Source organism: Arvicanthis niloticus, chromosome 20 (assembly GCF_011762505.2).
Source record: "Arvicanthis niloticus isolate mArvNil1 chromosome 20, mArvNil1.pat.X, whole genome shotgun sequence".
Taxonomy (NCBI): domain Eukaryota; kingdom Metazoa; phylum Chordata; class Mammalia; order Rodentia; family Muridae; genus Arvicanthis; species Arvicanthis niloticus.
Window position 1 is genome coordinate 15119972 of NC_047677.1, and position 23706 is coordinate 15143677.

Genomic DNA, 23706 nt, shown 5'->3' on the forward strand with positions numbered 1-23706 from the left:
GATGATAGCTGCCTTCTGTTGGCTCCACACAGTAAAGTATTTGGCAAACCAAGTAACAGAATGAGGAATTGTAAACAATTGAGTTGGCAGGTGACATGGCTTAGCAGGTAAAGAAGCTTGCTCTAAACCTGCGACCTGAATTCAATTCCTGAGACCCACATGACAGGAAAGACAAACTGACTCCAGAAGGTTGTCCTCTGACCTCCACACATACACCATGCTGCACACACACACACACACACACACACACACACACACACACACGGAGGGAAAACATTTTGAATGACCAAGACACTAAGATTTACAAAATTCATGTTGAAATTAGATCTCCCTTGCCACCGTATTGAAATGTGTGGCCCCCAGGGAGTAATTAAGCCGTGAATGCCCTCCACCCATGAACAGAATTAGCTGCCCCATAAAAGGACTCAAGATTTAAGAACCACTCCCTGCCTCTTCCCTCCCTTCTTATATGAAGATACTGTGTTTTGTCTGAAGGGCCCCAGAAACATGAAGCCATCTTGGAAACAGAGGGCATCCTCCACTGACGTCACTCTGACCTTAGACTGCCCAACTCCAGATCTAAGAGAAACAAACTTCCGTTATGTATAAATTATCCAATCTAAGGTATTTTGTTACCGTACAACATCAGGCTAAGATAACCAGCTCTTGTGTCTTACGAAGGTATCGTCAGAGCAGTGTGCAAAACTGGCTGAAGGAAGAAGGGACCAGATGTAAAGGTGCCGAGCTGTGGTCCTGAGGGTGCCATGAAGCTGAGCAAGGGCAGCAGGGAGGAGGTGGGGACAGAGGAAACAGGAAAGCTCTCTTGGAAGTAGCATCCATAAGGTCTTGTTTTCAGACTTGAAGTCACGGCGTGAGGAAAGTTGGGAATTCAGGACTGCTGTCTCAGGCAGTTGAGGAGGGAGAAGTCATGATACTTTTCATGAGGACAGAACAAAGGAGGAAGAGGTGTAGGGGAAGGAGGTTGGAATGCTAAGGTTAGGTTTCCTGTGCACAAGTAAGCACGGATGTCCTTTAATACAGTTAATATTCCAGCTCAGGGACGGGGCGAGCCACAGAGGACCTCAGGGTCATAACTGTTTCTCATGACCTCCCCATGTCTGTAGATCTACCGATTCATCCAGAAAATATAGTGTCCCCTCTCTAATGCTCACAAGGTCCATGTGGAAGGGGAAGTTAGCCAGGGTTTCTCCTCAGGTGGGGGGCAGACATCTGCCTGGTACCTGCCTCTGTCCTGGAGGCTCGGTCAGGGGTGTGGGGGTTGTCACCATCCATAAGAACTGAAAACCAAGGCTACCCACACTCAGTCTTCTTCCCATAGCTTTCTGCACACTGCCCGCCACACCAGGATCAGGAAGCACTAGAACTCTCCAGTTGAGGTGTATGGTATGAAATGTGGACAAAGGAAGTCAAAGTCTCCAGGTCTATGTCTAACACCCAGGCAAGCCACACTAGTGAGCCTCCCTCTCGGGCTTAGCATCCACGTGTAACTGAGCAATCACCCGGTGTGGGCTGGGGTCGGCTGTTACGAGTGATGCCTGTTCAAAGCTGTGCATGCTTGACATCACCTTGTTCACCATCAAATTAAGATGTCCTCAAATTAACCGGCCACCGTTGACAGCTGCTTTGGCGTAGGATTCAGGAACGCAGGACTGCAGTTCTGACCCTGGCACTGGTACCACGTCGAGATGTTTAATTCAAAGGCTCTCAGACTCAGGCAATGGGAGGCTAGCCAGCAAACAGAACTGGAGTAGAGAAAACCTGGTCTGAAAGTGTGACTCATAATTTCCGCTTGCCTGGAACTCTCACCATCAAGATTCCCCTCCAACTGACATTTGAAGCATCTTAGGATGGATGCTGACCTCTAGGAAAGGGTCTCATGGTCCACTAACAGGTAGGACATTGGACCTGACTCTGCAAGTGTGAACTCTGGGGTGAGATTTGGGGACGTGAAGATCACCTTTTCTGCTGGGGGAGAGCTGGAGCCTCTGTGGCCCCGTGCGTGTCTGGAGCGAGTACAGCAAGAACAAGACAGGCTTAAATGTCCAGGAAATGTAGGCACCTGCTCAGTGGAGAGGCCACTAGGAGGCATGGTTACCATGGTATTTACAGGGATGTGGATGAAACCGTCAGACTTAGGTAAGCACTGCCATTGGCTAATTTGTGTTCCTTTCATGTGCTGAAGCCCTAACTGGCAATGTGGCTGTATTTGGGGGCAGGTCACTTACAGAGGTTAGTAATGGTTAGTGAGGTCATAAGGTGAGGCCCCAAACCAATAGAACTTTAAAAGCCACTATTTCCAGTGGCCTGGAAAGATTTAGAGCACATTTTGCTTGCAGAAGACCCAGGTTCAGTTCTAGACACCCACAAGGGGGCTCGCTGTGGTTCTTCCTACCCTCGGGGATCATTGGCCAACATCGGTCCACAGATGCGGGTTCCGAAACCCTGTGAGTACATATGATGAAGAAGACACCCCAGGACCACACCCCAGGACCCACTGCAAAGAGGCAGATCAACTTTAATTGTGGTGATTCCAGACTTATATAATTTGGAGAACCAAGGATAGGAACACCCAGGATGGGCAAAGGTCACTAACTGAAGGCTTAGGGATTCAAATGCTTTATTAACATGGGAAGCATTTCAGGAATCTCAAGTACTAGCTGAATACAGGTTCTTATCAGGAGAGAGAAAGTTGAACTCGTAACCTAAGGCTACGTGACAGTCTACAGGTAGAAGCATTGCTTAAAGGTTTCCGAAGCACCACAAATACTTAACTAGAGCTGAGACTTGTTTTGGATGCTCTGTTGCTGCCCTTCTGGCTCCCTGGGCTTGACCATCGAAGTCCTTGGACAACACTGTGCTCCCACACTCTCCTTACCTCTTTTTTTTTTTTTTTTCCAATTCTATGAAGCCACTTTTTAAAAGTGTCTTCCCATAAGACCTGCCTTTTAAAAAGTTATTCCAGGGATACTGCATGTTCTGCAGGCTCATCTTCTCTGCATCTCTCCCCTCAAAGCCTCTGAGGGTCTCTCAGGCTCCTCTGAGCAGCCCTGTCGTCCCCTTGGGCACTGGCAGACATCACCATTTGAATCAACTGAGATTTTTATTTTTTTTTTTTAAGAGTTAAAACTTTTCCTTTTATTTGTATAGGGTTTTGCATGCCCGTATGTCTGCGAGTGCTATATGCATGCCCAGTTTCTGAGGAGGCCAGAAGAGGACATCAGATTCGGTGAAATTGGAATGATGCCCAGATGCGAGCTCCCGTGTGGACACTGGGAACCGAAGCCAAGTCGGCAAGTGCTCTCAGTCAGACGTTTAAGGAGGCGAGAGGAAGTAACAACATCAGAGAGTGGCCCGGCCCCTCGGGACTCAGCAGTGGTGAGAGAGCAATGGGTTGATCGTGGCTTCACTTGGCTCAAGGGTGGAGGTATAGTAAGCATGTCTGTCACTAGGACAGCAGAGACAAGTAGCTCTCCTGTGCTGGGGGTGGGGGTGGGGAGCAGCACCACATGACAACTCACTGTCCTGTTGTATTTTTAAAAACCCTCATTTTTCTGAACCTATGAATAACTTCAACTTACATATGAACACAATATCCATCTAGTTTTCTGTTCCTCAATAAAGGACTTGAAGCTAGTACTTTATAAAGAAAAGAAGTACTTATCTGGCTTCCAGGTTAGAAGTCTGAAGACATGAGATTGGTTAGGCTGATCCGACAGACCCTCTGGTGAAGGCTCCCTTGGTGGCACTGCCTTGTGGCAGCTGATATCCTGATAGGACCGTGTGCGAGAGGACATACAAACATGGGAAGCCAGAGCTTTGGTCAAGCTGCTTCTTTTTACAGTTTTCTCTCTCAGGAACTAACCGTGGTCCCACCAGAACCACAGTAGTCCATTCTAAGGGCCAACCTTCCAGTGGCCTAATCACTGGACCTAGGCCTTACTTTTTTTTTTTTTAATGAGACATTATCTTTTTAATTTTTTTAATTTATAATGTATTAGTGTATTGCCTGCATATGTGTCTGTCTGGGGGTTTGGAACCCCCTGGAACTAGAGTTACAGACAGTCGTGAGCTGCCATGTGGGTTCTGGGAGTTGAACTCGGGTCCTCTTGAAGTGGTCTTAACCCCTGAGCCATTTCTCCAGTCCTAGGCCCCACTTCTTAATGCACCACCCTGGGGACCCAGCTCCCAGCGCAGGTACCTCTGGGGGACGAGGCGGGGGAACATACTCAAGCCATACCCAGACCCTACCAGAGCATTTACTTTCCAGGAATGTAATTGGTGCCCAGACTGAAGGCAGGCTGCTCTTAATTTTGTCCAAAGTTACAAGTATTTACCGTTTCAGAAAGTCACGTGGCCAGCAGCAATGGCAGCTGGCGTTAGCAGTTACAGTCTGCACTGGGAGCTGGAGTCAGTGCCTGTGTTACCTGGGAAGCTTTACAAATCTCTCTGCCGTCATCCCTCTCTACGATTCAGCTGGGATCCACATGCTGTCTTTCCTAAGATTGCGGGTGTGAGTTAGAGTATCTAGGACATTCACTCCAGGCCTGTAACCAAGGTGTTAAAAGCATTTGTAATAAAAAGGAAGGAGAGAGGGCTCACACCTTTAACAAGGTCCCTGTGCCGCCCACTGCCTTTCCAAGTGGGAAAGGCAGCAAGTGCTTTCCTCTTGGAGGTGGGCAGGATCTGGAGCAACCCAGCCTGGCTGAGCAGGAACAGTTGGTACTGGTCATGAGAGAGCTTTCTTCTCATCCTTTGTGAGTGAAATGGCCAGCCCATTGCTCAAAATGGAGAAGGCAGATTGCGCACAGCCACACAGTCCTCACAAGCTATTCAATAGAAGCCTCAGTGTCCCCTTCTGAGTGACAGATACAAACAGCCCCTCAGGGGTTGGCATCCTAAGTGGACGGACAAGGTATTTGTGGTGCTACACTGTCTTGACAAACACAAATACCAACTTGTTACTGCAGACATTTACGCGTTACTGATAACTTAGCACTTGCTAAGCCCTGTTCAATGCTCTGCTTGATCCAAACCACCTTGGTAGTGAGGGGTGACTAAGAAAACCATCTCCAGGAAGGAAAAGAAGTTCCAGAATTTTCAAGGATGCCCCATTGCAGGCCCAGATCACACTGGCAAGCAGTCAGCTGGCTTTTGTAAGTCAAGTCTATGCAGTTCCACAGATCTGTCGTCTATGCACTGTCGTCTATGCAGCTCCACAGTGCTGTTCTGAGGGTAAACGTGAACCCTGGGAAGATAGAGAAGTTGCTGGAAAAGGAGGCTGGGGGAGCACTGGAGGAAAAGATGCCCTTGCTTACAACTAGAGAGGGAAGGCAGAGGCTCAGCTGTCTGCACCCCACAAAGATGCCGCACAGAAGCCAAGCCCGGCTCTCGGAGGCAGACCCTCAGCCACACACCATGTGGGTGTCTAGGGTTTGCCTGGGGACAAGGGTTCAGATTATAAGTTCTTGCTTTTAACTTTCTTCAGATGTCCAGTGTTTCAAGCACACATGCACACACACACACACACACACACACACACACAAGAGCATGTGTACCTTCGTACACACTTGGCAACACCCACACTAACAATAACATGCAGGGCATACAACACAAGATACACCACACACACACACTTATACACATACACCTACAAACACTCCCATGCACATGCACACACACTCACATACACACAGGTGCACACACACATGCATGCAAGCACACACATGCATACACATGCACACACATGCACACACACACACACTCTCACATGCACACACACACACATAAACACAGGTACACACATACACACACACACACTCTAAGCAGACCTTTCTGAATATACCTTTTCCTGACTCACCTCTCACAGCGTGTCCAGTTGTTTGACCCTTTACTGGACTTGAAACAAATGACTTCCACCTAAGAGGGAAGACAAGAAAAGGAAGGACCTTCCGTGTGTGCCATCACTGTCACTAGCAGCCATGCTCTCTGCACATCGCAGCCCACTTAATTCCTCACTGTCCTTTCTGAGGAGAATTTATCCTCATTTGCTCTCACTAAGCCAACACACATGTTCCCAACAAGGAAGAGAGCAGAGCCTAGGAGCAATGGGGCTGAGAAGGCGGCCTCTTCTCAGGAAAGCCAAGGATGAGCCCTGGGGCTGGAGATGCCTCAGTCCAGTCGATGAACTGGCTGAGCAAGCGTGAGAACCAAGTTTGGATTCCCCCGCACCCACACAATAAGCCACACCCACACAACAAGCCACACCCACACAATAAGCCACACCCACACAATAAGCCACACCCACATAATAAGCCACACCCACACAATAAGCCACACCCACATAATAAGCCAGGCATGGTGACGCAAGCTCTGAATCCCAGCACTAGGGAAGCAGAGACAAGAGACTCCTGGGGGCCACTGGCAAGCCCGTCTAGACAATCAGCAAGATCCAGGTTCATGAGAGACACTGTCTCACACAGCAAGACAGCTATTGAGGAAGACACCTGATATTAACCTCTGGTTTCCACAAACACAAATACACCCGCTCTCCAGAACTGAAACCGAGATAAACCCAACATGAATGAAACCGGGGGCTGTGCGTGCGCCCACAAACCATAATTCATCACCATGGCTTCCAGCCAGAGGACTGGGGCTTGTCGAGAAAAAGGTAGAAGCAGGAAAATGAAGAAAGAGAAAATAACTAATTCTTTTTTTTTTTTGAAAGTAATTAATTCTAATGCAACCCAAATATTCCGAGCAACTCTGGGTCTCAGAGATTTCGCCAGGATTTGAGTGATCTTAAAGGTCTTTGAGCCACAACTGAAAATGCCACAATAGATATTTGAATTAAAAATCACTAGCTTTGTCAAGAGACCAATTGTTAAAAATTGGCAGCATTCCAAAGAACTTAGCAGGCGGCATACTGCCCGGGGCTCGGAGAATCGCTAATTCTAGAGAAAGTTAATTATCACCTTATTGATAAAAGGGTAATTTTTAAAGCTTGTAGTATGGCTTTTGTGTCTCATTAATTAAAATTTAGAGTAATTTACTAGACACCCTGGCGGCTTCTGTAACTTTGTATTTGTACCAAACCATCTGATTTTTCTTCCTCCTAGGGACCATTTGAATCCCCCTGTCTCTCCTCACCTGTCTCTGAAAGAAAAAAAAAAAATTTAAAGGAGAGAAAATGTGTACATAATAAAAAATAAAAAAATAATAATAAAAAAATTAAAGGAGGGGAAATGTGTAAATCTCAAAGTCTCTTGGGAGACTTTGGGATTGAGACATAAAATATCCAAAGAAACTTTTTTTAAAGTTTTCTCAGAAATACTCAGTTTGCCCATCAATAGAACGAAGTCCATGTGCTCACACCTGACAGGAGCCTGTTCTCATAGACATCACTCCGGAATCAGGAAAATGATTTTACATTTCCCTTGTGGGAAAGGGGTCTGTCTTCATCTTCATCCCAAATGAGTTCTCAAACGAAATCTAAGAGGATGAAGCAGGAGGAAGTTAGAATTCTGACCTCCAAGGAGCACACAGCCCAGATACCCAGAGGTCATGGGATGTTGACGCTGTTGGAGGTAGCTGCTTGTTTGAAAGTGTACGTCACAAGGAGTGTGTACACGTATGTGTGTGTGTGTGTGTGTGTGTGTGTGAGTGTGTGTGTGTGTGTGTGTGTGTGTGTGATACGCCCTTGGGTCTGGCAAAACAGTAGACAGACCGAAGAAACACCCTGAATCTTGTGTTCCACACCCCAGCTTTCTAACAGAAAAACTATTCTTCAGTGAGCAATCCTTGTTGTGTTTTCTTAACTTATTGCAGTTAAGCATTTGAGATCCAACAGTAATATTAAGAAGAAACAAATAAAAACCACCACGTTATGAAAGGTTGAATGCAATCTAGTCATGATTTTCTGACCATTTTAGTAAAAAAAAAAAAAAAAAAAAAAAAATTAAACTTCTGTCTTTGTCTTTTAGGGCATTGTTCAAATTTTTATCACAGGCAAGCAGTACTGAATATATTAAAAGTCCTTGTGTGTTTTTTGTTTTTGTTGTTTGTTTTGGGTTTTTTTTGTTTTGTTTTGTTTTGGGGGGTTGGCAAGATCAAAGCAGATGAATTGAGGTGATGACACTTGGGTTTGGCTTGTTTCCCCGGAAGCCTGTGACCTCCAACCTTCAGCCCCACAACCAGAACCAGAAAGTGAAACTATTGCTGATAACACCTGCAGAGAATACCAGAGGCAGAGAGACTGCGGGAGGAAGCCACGTATTTTGCTGGCTCATTTTTTTACTGTCTTATTATTGCTCAGATACAGCTTTTAAGAAAAGTAATCTTGGTGACATGGTGAGAAATTGAAATGTGGTAAAACAACTAAAATTTGGGATTTTTGTGGGATCTGTGTTTCCTCTTATGACACAAGTTAGACAGGAGGATACTTGGGGAAGGTTCCAACACACACACAATGTTAAGAGTGAGAGAAAAAATTCATGTTTTAAAAATTAGTTGACCGCTAAATTTTAAAAGTAGATTGTAAAGCTACCAAGCGGCTTCTCTGCATGGGGTGTCTGTGTTTACATTTTAGCTGCATTTTGGCGGCCACTCTGTTAGTTTTCTAGGTAATTGCCACCCAGTTACTCAGATAGACAGAGCCATTTCTACCAAACGACAAACACACAAATATTCCATAAAATACAGTCATCTCTATACTTCTACGAGTTCTCCAGACATTCTGTTTCGTTTTTGTTTTTAATGAGAAGACGGTCTTAAGGAGGGAAAAGGCGACTATGTCTCTTGCCCTTCAAAAATCTTTCCTTCATTGAGAAAGGAATTAAAAATACGAAACACACAACAACCACATCTGGATCACTCTTCAAGTGTCCCAGCTACAAAGCCCCGTTTCTCAGAGAGCTGCAGACGGTCTTAGCCATCTTGAGAAATGGCGTGACCCTAGAAAGACAACACAGCAAGCCACCTCTGGCTGACTGTCGAAAATAATGACAAGAGCTTAGACTCAAGCGCATCGCTGCTGAGGGAAATCTGCTTACTCAGCAGCCCGCTCCACACCTGAATCCACTGGTCCTGTCCATCAACAGAGCAACCTGTAGATGACACTTGGGGCTGCAGGCAGAATGAGGGGAAGCTAGTTCAGGTCCCATAGCGCTGTGTGGGGGAAGGAGGTAATCTTGTCTTTGAACTTGGGAAAACTCCAAACATTTCATACTAACCTGGGATTTTTTTTTTTTCCTCCTAAAACACTAACAGCAGGAACTCGAAAGCAATCAATACTATCCTTATCTATGACTAGTAAATTAGCAACCAACAAAAACACAAGAAATATCCCATCTGCAACATTCAACGTAAATAAATAAAATCCAACTTAGAAGCAAATGCTTTGGTGTGTGCTTATATCACGTCAATTTTAATAATAAATTTTAGGTAAATATTTGTAACCTAAAACATACTACAATTTTTAAATTAATAGAACAAAATAAGGCAAAATTATTATTAGAAAAAAAAAAAACCCAAGCAGTTATCTGAGATCATATTTGAAAAAAAATGAAAACTTTGCCCATATTTACATGCAGACTTAAAGAGCGGTACATATCAAAAATGTATATAAACTGTATGTTTCTGTTTTACATCTTCCTTCGAAACACAGTTAAGAAATCAAACATTGCATTTTGCATGTTAGGATCTGAAGTTTACCCGCCAGGCTCAGTAGTTTCAGCACCAGACACTCGTGCATTGCCATAGAGGCAGGCATGCAAACCCTCCCAAATAAACTAAAGCAGGTAACCTGTTGTACTGACAGCCCAACGAGAAGGAGCCGTGTATGACAGCACACCCTCCAGCATGCGTCTCCCTTACCTACAGCTTGGTCACAGAGCCCTGATGAGAGTGTTGCTGAGGTCGGGAGTGTTGGCTTAGAAGACAGGTGACTTCATGCACACGCACTGCGAGTGTGGCTTGCACAAGCTATCTTCCACCCGTGTGCTGCTACGGCTCACAGCTAGTCGCCAGCAGCCCTGCTTGCCGCTGCAAGCATCTCATTAGACTAATGCATTCAGCACAAGCAGAGCACTCACTCGATTTACCATAGCTACAGCAGTGAATTTCCATTACGATGACAGCTGCAACCACATCATGTCCGGAAAACCAGCCAACCACTGGCTTCTAAAGAACACACACATTTTACATGCAGAAGGAGAGGACTGCGTGTGCGTGTGTGTGTGTGTGTGTGTGTGTGTGTGTGTGTGTGTGTGATTTTTCCCTCTATACAGACCATCTAAGAGAAATACACAGCACAGCTTTTTGTGAACAGAATCTGCCAGGTAATGACACTTCTGCTTCTTAGTTACTTACTTCCTTGTAATAGACTGAATTATGTCACAATAGTCAGAATGGGTGTTCCCTGCATTTCAGTTTCCATGACCCCTCCTCCGTTGCCATAGAAACCAGACTGTAACATCATCTCTTTGTCCCAGTCCTGCAGCAGTGAGGGCCACACCAGGCTTATAAGACTGTTGTGATCTGACAAGACTAACGTCTGGCTTGGGGCGGGGGGGGGGAGAGTGGGGGGAGAAAGAAAGAAAAAAGAAAGAAGAATGCTATTCCGACACAATAGCCAGAATACTAACAACAGAAAGCCTGTGTGTAATCAGAGGTGTGTGCCTCTACTGGTGACACACTGTGGCTGTACCTGTCAGCTCTAAAGCTGCCTATCCTACATTTAATGCCACACGGCTCCACATCTGTGTATGCACATCTGGAAGTGTTTCTCCATGCCTAAACACACTTGGGACCTGCCTGGGAAAGGGCTGCTGTCTCTCCTTCACACCCACTGCCCGTCCACTAAACCAGCTTATACCAGAGAAGGCAGCTTTTCTCCTCCTTTCTCTTTATAAAGTGAGTCGAGGTTTTTCTGGTGCTGACTTCATTCATCTGGGGGAAATGGGGTGTGTCTCGAGCGACTCCTACAAGATGAAATGCCTGGACTACAAAACACAGGCTGTCTACTGGGCTTACTTGTAGGGACAGGCAGAATGCTTGTAGCCAGGACTGACCATTAGCTAAGCCAATTTGGAAGGTCTGGGTCACAGCTTAGCCAGTTACTGAAAATATGAAAAATTAAAAAGGACCTACAATTTGAAGTTTAAATAGATACAGGAAATTGGTGGTTTGGAGTCAAAGCATTATCCTTACTAAGAAAGAAGGAATTCCCTGGATGGCATGTGTCCTTTGTGCCTATGTCAGCTGCTGGCCATGGCCCTGTCCCCTGTACCCCAAGATGGCTCCCAAGCTGGTCCTGGCCTAGCTTGGGTGCCAGTCCCCATTTCTACCAAGTGCCATAAAGAGTCACACAATTGTGCCAACAGTGTACTATGTGTCCCCTTTGCCATCCAAGGGAATCAAAGGCTGAGTTAGCGAAACAAGATTGGCCCTCAAAAGCTCTCAATAAATTTCCATTTTATGAAAGATACGGTTTGGCCCAAGTAGAAATTATTAGGATCATGGGAGACAAACTTCGGGCTGAAATTCATGATGTAGACATGGAAAAGTAACAAGTTCACAAAGTGCAGATTCGTGCAGTCATGGAGGATGGTGAGGAACAGCTGTAGTGCTCTCTCCTCGAAGGAAGAGGCCTTAGAGGAGGTGTGCGCGTCTGAGGAAAGCATCATGGGTTCACCGCTGGCCTACAACAACTCTTTTGGACTTGTATTTAAACTGTCAAGGGTTTTGTCCTTTGAAAATAAATTATAAAACTGAAAATAAATTATAAAAATTATTAAAAAAATTATAAAACTGAAGGGGAAAAGTAAAAATAAAGACAAGGAAGACGAGGAGGAAGAGAAGAAATCCACACCCTTACTTCATTTACCTGTTAAGTTTTGATGCTTTGTTTTATTCAGAAAAATACAGTCTTGGTAGTTTTGTGTGGTGGAGGGAGTGTTTGTAATTTCATATAACTGATTTTATTTAAAGAAGAAAGGGGCCTAAGAGAGAAGATGAGAAGGAGAAAAGAAGGAGAATTAGAAACCAGCCAGGGGTGGGCTGCACACCTGTGATGTCAGCATTCAGAAGCCTGAGACAGAAGGACATGGGCCAGCCTGAGCTACATGGTGAGTCTCGGGGCAACCTCAGCTATAGAGTAAGGCCCTGTTTGGGCAGGGGGTGGGGGAGAACACTGGGGCCTGATGGATGGGTTAAATGTGGCCTGCACCAAGCTCTAGCCACAGCTGTGGTCATACGGACTCACACAGTGTTCCACTGAAGGGCCCTTAGATGAACTTGGGTAACTGGTGTTAAGTTGAATATGACTCTTTCAACAAATAAAACATTTCTTAAGGAATCAAACCCTATAAGAGAAAAGGCTTTGGTAGACTCTCACTCCAAAAACCTTTGGTTTTTCTTTCCCAGGAAGACTCTGAGGGGCCCTGGCTCTGATCTGCACGCTCCATCTTCATACAGATGCTCTGTGTGGCTTCTCCTTCAGCCGGGCTCACCACTCGATGGGTCAGCTTGGCAGTCACACATGACCTTGAAATTAACTAAAGCTGGCCTGAAATATTTAAATATATATTGCTGAGATTAACGGTATGTACGTGCAAGCATGTTACTCAAATTCCTTTCTTCTTAACCATCACCACAGGCCTCAAGTTATCAATATTTTACAAAAATATTGAATTTTTTTTTTAAATTCCAAGAAAATTTTAAGTTAAGCATGTAAGAGAAAAAAAAATGTTGTGGAATGGCAAGTGTCAGCCAGAGGATCCTTAAAGGCACAGTGTCGCCGGGCGGTGTTGGCGCACGCCTTTAGTCCCAGCACTTGGGAGGCAGAGGCAGGCGGATTTCTGAGTTCGAGGCCAGCCTGGTCTACAGAGTGAGTTACAGGACAGCCAGGGCTACACAGAGAAACCCTGTCTCGAAAAAAACAAACAAAAAAAAAAACAACAACAAAAAAAGGCACAGTGTCGTTGTCTTCCTCCTCCTCCTGTTTCTCTTCATCCTCTTCCTCCCTTTCCTCCTCCTCCTCTTCTTTGCCTTCTTCTCCTCTTCCTCCTCCTCCTCCTTCTGTTTCTCTTCATCTTCTTCCTCCCCTTCCTCTTCCTCTTCCTCCTCCTCCTTCTGTTTCTCTTCATCTTCTTCCTCCCCTTCCTCTTCCTCTTCCTCCTCCTCCTCCTTCTGTTTCTCTTCATCTTCTTCCTCCCCTTCCTCTTCCTCCTCCTTCTGTTTCTCTTCATCCTCTTCCTCCCCTTCCTCCTCCTCTCCCTCCTCCTCCTCCTGTTTCTCTTCCTCCCCTTCTTCCTCCTCCTCTTCTTCTTCCTTCTTCTCCTCTTCTCCTCCATCATAGCTCTAACCTTGAGCATCTCTGGATGACCATCAAAATGCTCAGGCTGGGCTGGGACGATGGCTCCATGGATAAAGTGCATGCACAATGCACGAGTATCAGAGTTCAGATCCCAAACCCTCACAAAAATACCAGGCAGGTGTCCTGTGGTCTGTCTGCAATCCCATCATGACCAGGAAGCAGAGATGGTGTCCTGGCACAAGCTGGATAACAGGATTAGGGGAGTCAGAGAGTTCTAGGCTCATTGTGAGACTCTGCCCTTGTAAATAAAGTAGAGGGATCAAAGAAGATGCCTGGCATCAACCTCTGCTCTGGCCTTCACACATATGTGCCAACAAACACACACACACACACACACACACACACACACACACACACACACTGCTTAGGGTATTCTACCTTGCTCTTTTTAAAAAAGATTTGTTTATTTATATATATGGATACTTTGTCTGCATGTATATCTGCATACCAGAAGACAGCATCAAATAATTGTGAGTGGCTACGTGGGTGCTGAGAATTGAACTCAGGACCTCTGAAAGAACAGTGCATATACTCTTAACCACTGAGCTATCTCTCCACCATCACCTTCTTGCTCTTTTCCAAGCTATGGTCACATTTCTCTCTCAGAGCACAGGCAGCACATTCCACACAAACATCACTTGGTTGGTGGGTAGTAAGAGGTAACGAAGAGCAAGGTTCCATTTTGGGGGGTCACCCCTATCATTCTGTTAGTTGCTGATGAAGACATCACCCATATCGAGAGCAACCTTTGCCTGGAGAGATGGGGTTTCCTGACACAAACTTCAGGCTGAGAGGATTCTGCTGCAGGCAAGGCATCAACATTATCAACACACACATTTGTGACACTTACTGAAGGACTACTGCTCCATATAGTCCAACCCCAGTGTGGTGGTTTGAACACACTTGGCCCATGAAGTAGCACTATTTGGAGGTGTGGCCTTGTTGGAGGAAGTGTGTCACTGTGGGTGTGGGCTTTATGACGCCCTTCCTAGCTGCCTGGAAGCCAGAGTCTTCTCCTAGCTGCCTTTGGAACAAGAGGTACAACTCTCAGCTCCTCAGCCCCATACCTGCCTGGATGCTGCCATGTTCCTGCCTTGATGATAATGGACCAAACCTCTGAACCTGTAAGCCAACCCCAGTTAAATGTTGTCCTTTATAAGACTTGCCTTTGTCATGGTGTCTGTTCACAGCAGTAAAGCCCTAAGACACCCAGCAATCTTGGAAAATAGGTATTGGTCCCACGACACAGACCAGAAAAAAAATGAGCTTTGAGGATGTTAGGCAAATGGCCCAAGGGCTCAGAAGTGATGGACAGTTTGCCCATGCGTTTGCTTCTAAGACACAGTGGTTAACTGGTCTATCACACAGCTTCCTGGCGCTGCCTCTCGCTCCAGCCCTCTAGGAACCCAATGACCTTGGTCAAATCTCTGCCTTGCTTTAGACTGGAGACGAGACCGGGCACTGTGCTGTCTTTGTGAGCCCATATGAGTCTAACATTCTACAGCCCTGAGAATCGCTCTCTCTCCACCAGGCTTGAGAGATCAGCACTTTAGGTTGAAGGGCTTGTGGCTTACAGTGGCTGTGGTTGTGATTAACAAGAGACAAAAGGCACTCTTTCCAGCTGGAGGTATGGCTCAGTGGTAGCATGTGTACTGGGCATGTGTCAGGTCTGGAGATTGATTCCCAGTACTGCAAAAGGAAAAGCACTTTTTTTTTTTTTTCCCAGTAGCATAAGACCTAATGAATGGAGATATCCATATGACAACTTGAGGAAGTTTTGTTTTGTCCTTTTGAGACAGGATCTTCCTACGTAACTCCGGCTGCCCTGAGACTCATTCCGACAACCAAGCTGACCTTGAACTCAGAGAGCCACCTGCTTCTGCCTCCTAGGTGTTGGGATTAAAGGCGTGCACCACCATGTTCATGGAGGAAGATTTAAAGAAGACAGCTCACAAAGAAGAAGGAGGGGTGAGGAGGGGTACGGGGATATGGGGTTGCTTTGGGCTGTCCACAGCAGCTGGACATGATTTGCCTCATGCTCTAGCAGAAGGATGTTTTGGTCAGATGCAGATTGATATCTGTGATTGTGTGATGTTTGGAATTCTGGAAACTTTTCAGAGGATTTATAAATGCTAGGGTCCCAGAGAGGTAGTGGAGTGAGTGGCAGGGAGGGGAGTGTTCCTTTAGGGAGGTTAGTAGCCTTGTCATCAAAGAAGAAACAAAATAAATTAGATTCAAGGATTTTCCTAATTCTTCTCTCCCCTCTACCCTTGTTTTTCTCCTATCTAGTGTAAGGGGCTGAAACCGGGGTGAGGAAGGGAAGAACCCACAAAGCAGTGAAGACCAGCCACCGAAGAGGGGGCTGAAAGAGTGCTGAGAGAGACCCGGCAAAGAGTGCTGTGACATTGGGACCTGTCACGGGCACTGCCACTGTGGGTACCTGCACAAGCTCAGCCAGCATCCCAACAGGCAGCACGGGTGGGCTATTAACAGAAACAAAGAGGACATGAAAGAGTGTGGCCACACGGTAGGAAATTCCTGGGGAATGGTGGGGCATGGGGGGTTCTGGGAGAGTTGGGAGGGTGAGTCCCAGTGCTCAAGATGCATTGTTTACACATAGGAAATTGTCAAAGAATAAATAAAAGATATTATCCTATTTTTTTAAAAAAAATGGATGTCATAGAGCATAGAACAATAGGAAAAGAGACTCATAATACACATTTGCTGAGAAAATTGCAGGTGAGAAAGAAAGATACGGAATACAACTCTATTTTGAAGAAAAGGAATGATTTATAAAATGTGGAAGAAATGTTAGTAGCGATGATTTATTGGTGGTAAAATTGTGAGTAATTTTCATGCTTTTATTCTTTTATATTTTCTGCAGAGCAGCCCGACTTGTTTTGTGCTAACAGGGACTTGAGTGGAGTCATCCATCCTCAGGAACAGAATCTTTCCTTGTCATGTTAGGAAATGCACTTACACTTCTCATAAATCTTGTTTTGCTTTGTTAGAGACAGGGGTCTCACTGTGGACCCCTGGCCAGCCTGGAACTACTGATTTAGACCAGGATAGCTTGGAACTCATAGAGATCTGTCTGCCTCTTCCTCCCAAGTGTTTGCATGAAAGATTTGCACCACCAGAACTCATAAATCACTCTTAAAGTAAAAACAAATCTTTTTATTTTTTTTTTCCTGCAAGGTGGACCACATCAGACAACAGCCTAAGCTAACCTGAGGATTGTTCTGTTGTCCCCTGCCCTGGGATTCCCTTCAGCCATACCCTGGAGCGCTGGGAGGGCTCGAGGCCCTGAGCACAAGCGATATACAGAGGGGGTCATTCTAAAATGGCAAGACCCGGTGTTAAGTACCAAAGAAAGTTGCTTATTGAATGAAGAGAAAACAAGTCCCACCTAAGGAAAGGATTTGGTTCACTCAGACGCTGCTGGCCTCAAAACCTTCGGATAAGCTTCCTCTCTGTGGCTCTGAGCCAACCTTGGCTGAGATCATCTCAGCAGAAATGTTGACCTTGAGGTTTGACCAGCGCAGACTCTCTCCTTTTGAGGCAGAATCTGGCCTGCAAAGGGTTGTAAAGTAAGGGACACCAACTTCAGGGCTGTACTTTGGTCATGAGTCTATAAATTCCAAAGTGGTAAAGAACAGGTCCTACTCTAAGCTCATGGTAGTTTGAATGGAAATGGTCCCCATAGACTCAGAAGAGTGGCATTATTGAAGGTGTGGCTTTGTTGGAGGAAGTATGTCACTGGTGTGGGGGAGGGCTTTGAGAGTCCAGAAACTCAAGCCAGGCCTAGTGTCACTCTCTCTTCTTGTGCCTGCAGATCCTAGTATAGCACTCTCAGCTACCTCTCCAGCCCCATGCCTGCCTGCATGCTGCCACGCTTCCCACTGTAATGATAATGGACTAAACCTCTGAACTGTACGCCAGCCCCAATGAAATGTCTTCATTTATGAGAGTTGCTGTGGTCATGGTGTCTCTTCACAGCAAAACAAAACAACAAACCTAACTGAGACACAGCCCTTCCCCAGCATGCAGTGCTTCCCCAGCATGCAGCCCTTCCCCAGCATGCAGTGCAGCTCCTGGTGTGTTGGTGGGGATCAACAAGTCATTATTACCGAAGGAGTGAACACCCCAGGGGTTCAAGAGGTCTACCTAAGTCAATCTCAGCAGTGTCGGGCTTTCAGACACGGGTCCTCATCATCCCTTGGAGTCACTAATTTTAGCTATCTGCTAGCTTAGTCAGGGTTCCTACTGCCGTGGCACACATGTGGGGTGTGTGTATGTGTGTGTGTGTGTGTGTGTGTGTGTGTGTGCGTGCGCGCACGCGCGTGTGCGCGCATATGTGGTAATATTGTGAAACATAAAACTATGACAGGAAGTTTGGTAAGGTAGAGCAGGTTGAGACCCAGAGACTCGGGGGCAGGAGGAGGACACACCTGAGGCTTAGGTGACTGCCAGACCTCCAGACTCCTGACTTGGATCAAGTGCCATGCTTCTCACATAAAAGAAACGTGTCCTATGGTCACATAGGCTCAAAACAGAGTTCTCCATGCTAATGAGGTACCTAGAGGCCCAGAGGGCTCAGCCAATAAGCTTCCCTTCCCAGACATTCCTCTCCAAAAGGTATTTAATCTCAGTCCACCTTAAGAAGTGGAATATGGCTTTACACATTCATTTTCCTCCATGACAATAAGCTGTTTAGAACCATGGACTGCCTCTATTCATCCAGATCTGCCATGGGGAGCCAGGAATAAGACCTACAGAGCCACCGGGCGGTGGTGGCGCACGCCTTTAATCCCAGCACTTGGGAGGCAGAGGCAGGCAGATTTCTGAGTTCGAGGCCAGCATGGTCTACAGAGTGAGTTCCAGGACAGCAAGGACTACACAGAGAAACCCTGTCTCAAAAAACCAAAAAACCAAAAAAAAAAAAAAAAAAAAAAAAAGAGCCACAGCCTAAGCTCCCGTAGAAGGCCTCTCTAAGATCCTAGCCACAACTACCACCAAACTTGCCTCAGCCAAGCTAAGGACAATCACCTGCTGGGACAAGCCTGAGCTCCCCTTTTTAGCCCCAGCCCTGTGATAGACACTGTCCCCAGCCTGAGGGCCCCCAACACCATTCTCTGCTCTTCCATGACTCCCACCAGTGGACAGATGTCCAAAAGTCTGAGAACCCCCACAGCCCTGGCTCCAGCTGTCACAACTGCTGGAAATGTTGGGGTTCTCAGGGACTGTGGAATAGCTGATAGGATTCCCCAGTCAGTCTGCGTGAAGCAAGGGGGAAGGGGAGAATTTTCCCACCTCTTTGCACAAGTCTGGTACTGATTCACAGTATTCAAATCATACGGAGACTGCAAGGGGAATTTGAATAAGCAAGTGGATCCTTCCAAGTCCTGGGCTTTCCTCTGAGCATGGCACAACTGCATCAGAGTTTATTGTGCGAGGAGGGGGTACAGTGTGTGGAGGGGTGGCTTATGGACCCAAATTATTATGATCATTTGCTATACTAGTTGCTAAGCTGTCCCCTTGGAGCCTCCAAATGACCGGCCCTTGATTTTCTTTGCTGACCCAGTTCCTTGCTCCACCACTGAACTCAAAAGTGGCGTGTGTTGGGCAGGTCTGTGGAGAATGTTCTGCTCAAAGCTCTGTCTCTACTGTTGAGGTTTGGTCTTTTTGCTATGTATTGCAATGCTAAATGCTGGTCCCCAAGGCCCAGCTGCTCTCAGGAAAGAGAGAAGCCACATGCACAGTGTGACCTTGCTCCTTAATTTAAAACCAAGGCTAAATATAGATGCCAACAGCCAATCCTGGGCAGAAGAGACATGGGTGGGGCTTGGGGTTGGAGGAGAACCACGAGGAGGAGAGAGGAGGAAATAAGGAAGATGTCGTGGGTTAAAGAGTCATGAAATCATGGTCAAGTGGGCTGGCCAACCTAAGTTAAGAATAGCTCAGATGAGATATGACAAATTATAATTTGGTGTTATTTGATGAAAAAAAAAAATAGATTCTAATAGCTTAGAGGATAGATATCTGCCCAGCTTTAGTGCTGATTAAGGCTTACTATAAATATAAAGGTTGTGCGTGTTTTGTTTTGTTTTGTTTTTTATCCAGGAACTGAACAATCAAAGGTGGAGTAGAACCCTGATTGAGATGAAGTAATTACGAATGACAGCACTCCACTTACAATGGGAGGTGCAAATGGGTTTCTGGTTGAGGCCAATACATCACACAAAGGCCTGTTGAAGAGGAGGCCTCTCTCCTGCCAGCAGCCCAGAAATTTCCTAGAGAATACAGATCCAGCTCGGGCACTTTGGTGGTTTGAATAAGAATGATCCCCATAGGCTCATAGATTTGAGTGTTTAGTCACCAGGGAGTGGAACTCTTCAAAGGGATTACAATGATTAGAAGGAGTGGCCTTGCTGGGGGAAGTGTGTCACTAGGGGTGGACTTTGAGCTTTCAAAAGGTCCAGTCCTCCCCCCCACCCCCAATCAGGATGTCCTTCTCAACTACTGCTCCCGTGTCATGTGTGCTCCCTGCCATGACCGTGTCATGTGTGTTTTCCTTTATAAGAGTTGTGGTGGTCATGGTATCTCTTGCAATAACAGAACAGTCTCTACAAACTAAGATAGACACTGCCGTAGCTATTAGCTTTTGTTGTTTTGATAAAACCCCATCTCAAAAGCAACCTGGGGAAGAAAGGGTTTGTTTGGCTTACATATCCAGGGTCACAGTCTACTGAAGGAAGCCACAGCAGAAACCTGGAGGCCAAAACTGAAGCAGAGGCCACAGAGGAGTGCTGCTTACTGGCTAGCTCCATCTGCTTCCTTACACAACTCAGGACCATCTATCCAGAGGTAGCACCGCCCCCTGTTGGCCAGGCCCACCCACATCAGCTATTAATCAAGAAAATACAATACAGGCTTGTCTATAGGCAATCTGATGGAGGCACCTTCTCAGCTGAAGTTTCTCTTCCCAGATAACTCTAGCTTGTGTCAAGTTGACCCACGTAACTAGAACAATTGGCCCCTTATCAACCTGACTCACGGACACATTACTATTAAGCCATAATCTTCCCTTTCTTCTTGTCCCCAAGAATAAAACATTCCAACTTTTAAAAGTCCTAATCTGGGGCTAAAGTCTTAAAGGATTCCTGGGAAGCTGCTGATCTTCAGTCTGTGCTGGGATCCCAAAGAAGTTAGCTTTCATACAGTAAAGGCATGTCTCTGCACAGGATAAGTAAAGTGAGAGCAAGCAGGGAAAAGCAAAAGCTTCCTTTCCCCATGGTTTACAAGATAAGGCTTAGGGTGAGGCCCCCTGTCTCAAACAATTTGATCAAGAAAATTCCCTACACGAGACAGGCTGAGTTAATGAGAGGCTTCAAATTGACAGTTCAGAAGACTAGGCCTAAATCTCTGTTTCCAAGAACCAGGCAAGTCAGTTACCGAAAAATCCTCAAGCCTCAGGCAGCCAGTCAGAAACTGCCCTGCCATTAAAAGCTGCCCAGCCGTCTGGCCAGAAGCAAGTGCAATGGGTCAGCAACAGTTTCCAGACTTCCCACAACAACAGTTTCCAGATTTCCCACAGCAACAGTTTCCAGACTTCCCACAGCAACAGTTTCCAGACTTCTCCAGCAACAGTTTCCAGACTTCCCACAGCAACAGTTTCCAGACTTCCCACAGCAACAGTTTCCAGACTTCCCACAGCAACAGTTTCCAGACTTCCCACAGCAACAGTTTCCAGACTTCTCCAGCAACAGTTTCCAGACTTCCCACAGCAACAGTTTCCAGACTTCTCCAGCAACAGTTTCCAGACTTCCCACAGCAACAGTTTCTAGTCCCCATGTCCCAGCAGTGGTTCTGCAATATCCCTAGAGGTAGAGCCAACAGATTAAGAAAACAGTCACCTACCCCCTCCCCAGAATTCCCCTAATGTGTTTTAAATCAGGCCTGTGAGCTCACTCGGGTGCCTCCTTCTTGGAAGATGGTAGACCCAGCACATTGGACTTGTGCAGAATAAAACGCTCTTTGCTTTTGAATGCTATTTGAGTCGAGGGTATCATTCTTTAGAGAATCATGGACCCTTACATACAGGTATGTCTGTCAGCTTGGGTTTTGGTTGATTTTAGAAGTAGTCAAGTTGTCAACAGAGATGAACCACCAGAAACACTCAACAGTAATACTACTTTGTGGTTGTGTGTTTTCTGTATGCTCATGCTTTTCCTCCCAGACCCTGCTCCTGGAACAACAACTCTTGATACTCAAATATATTTACAAACACTGTTACCATAAGTTTTGACTTATTCTCTGACTAGCTCAAAAATTAATATCTCATTTATTCTAATCTCAGTTCTGCCATGTGGCAGGTTAACTCTGCTCAGGTCCCATGCATCTGCTCCACTGTAGGGTTCCCAGGGCCAAACCCTCCCATGCCTCACTCTATCCCAGAATCCTTTCTGCCTACCAGATGCCCCAGAGTCTATTCTACCCTCTCCTATAGGCCACAAGTTTTTTTAATTGACAGGTGATGCATCCATACAACACACAAGATATTCTCTCTACATTAGTTCTCTATAATGCCAGTGCTGCTACCGTTGTGAGCATTTCCTGACCAAGCCTCCTGATACCCAAGGCTCTGTCTACTATCGCACAGAGGGGATCCCGAGTGATCTCAGCACCATCAAATAGCTGATTACTCGTGAGGTTGTTATAGATGGATTGTGACCAGCCTCAAACAAGCTGTGTTAGGATCCTGGTCCCTAAAATCTCAGAATGTACTCTATGAAGACCTAAGTGAGTTAAAATGATGTCTTTGGTGTGGGCCCTAATCCCATAGGACAGGCATTCCTATAAAAGGAAGAAATTTGGGCACAGGGACACACAGACACCAATGACATGAAGAGGCAGAAGGTGGCTGTCCAAGGAGGGCCACCTGACATAGGACTTCTCTAGAATGAGCCAGGCTTCCAAGTGCTTTACCTTAAGATACATAGCTTCCAGAGACTCTAAATCTCCGCTGTTTAAGCACTGCCAATTGAGAGACTGTTACAGCAGCCTCCCAGACTAGCATACCTCGCTTCCGGATGGCCAAGGCCCAGGCAGGGGGTTTGGTTAGGGTTGCTGTCGCTCTGATGAAACACCATGACTATAAACAACACCACGAGGAGGAGGTTTCTATCAGCTTGTACTTCCACCTCACAGCCCATCACTGAGGGAAACTCAGGGCAGGAACCTGCAGGGACAGCTGATGCAGAGGGCATGGAAGGGCGCTGCTTACTGGCTTACTCCCTGTGGCTTGCTCAACCTGCTTTCTTATAGAACCCAGGACCCAAGCCCAAGGGTGGTAACACCCACAATGGGCTGGGCCCTCTCACAGCATTCATTTATCAAAAGAAAAAAAAAAACGGGGTGGTGGGGGGGAGCCACAGGCTTCCCCACAGGCCAGTCTGGTAGGTGTACTTTTTTAGCTGAGGTTTTCTCTCCCAAAATTCCAGTTTAATCTTATATGAAGTTGACATGAAACTAGCCTGCACAGAGGTCATGACCACGGAAGCATCTACAATGGAGCCAGTCTCATCTCAAATGGGATTCTACAGCGGGTGAGAGACGTGAGCTCCACACAGGGCAGCCAGTGTTACTGGGAACCTTTGAAGAGATCTGACTGGCCCCATTACACTGGGCTGAGTCGGTCCCAAACGTCCATGTAATGGAAACAGATTTTTGTATGCCACTCACTGGGTGTGAACTCGGTGTCCAGATGTGAAGTTCCCAGAAGGCTCTTGGCTCAGGGGTTGGTAGAGGTGAAATGAGGACATACACATCTCTGCCCAACGGGACAGTTCCAGTGTAGCTCAGAGCCCAGTGCAGAAGCAAATGCCCTAAAATAACAAAACACAGATTTGCACCCCAAAAAAAGTTATTATAAAAATTATTAAGGTCCTCAGAAGGAAACAGCCCGCAGGCATCAAGAACTGCAATTTTTGCTGGATGAAATGATTAAAATGGTTAGTTTCTTTTTTCTTCCTTTTAATCTGTGAAAGAATTGACGATGTGAGAGGTGCCAACACCACAGGCAAGGCTGTACCGTAGCTTCCTGTAGCAGAGAAGTCTCCTAAGAAAGCTTACAGGACTTCATGCCTACTTTGCCTCAGTCCCAGCCCTCCCCTGCCTGCCTCCACCTAAACTCATTCCTAGCTAGGATTTCAGAAAAACAGAAAAGAAAAGAAAAGAAAAAAAAAAAAAAAAACAACAGGGGATTTAAAGTTGAATTTTCTTATCAGAAAAATAAGGAATTTCTTTTTATA

General features: G+C 46.1%; 1 protein-coding gene and 1 long non-coding RNA gene across 4 annotated transcripts in view; one reads left to right on the plus strand and one right to left on the minus strand.

The window, feature by feature from the left end:
• The window catches only part of Scml4 (Scm polycomb group protein like 4), a 94269-nt gene extending 83999 nt beyond the window's left edge, over positions 1–10270 (minus strand). Inside the window, exon 1 of one of the 2 annotated variants that reach the window (XM_076917200.1) lies at positions 9892–10266. The gene's annotated coding sequence lies outside the window, so the exon portion shown is untranslated. Of the gene's footprint in view, positions 1–9891 lie in introns of both variants that reach the window. The other variant, XM_076917201.1, reaches the window with a different exon arrangement.
• LOC143435308 (uncharacterized) lies at positions 10212–20288 on the plus strand. 2 transcript variants are annotated; one of them, XR_013105493.1, is made up of 6 exons: positions 10212–10355; positions 12007–12143; positions 12442–12618; positions 15284–15361; positions 15683–15920; positions 16592–20288. It is a non-coding gene; the product is annotated as an uncharacterized LOC143435308 (long non-coding RNA). The 2 variants fall into 2 exon arrangements; XR_013105494.1 differs by having other exon boundaries at positions 12010–12143.
• Positions 20289–23706: the final 3418 nt, after the last annotated feature.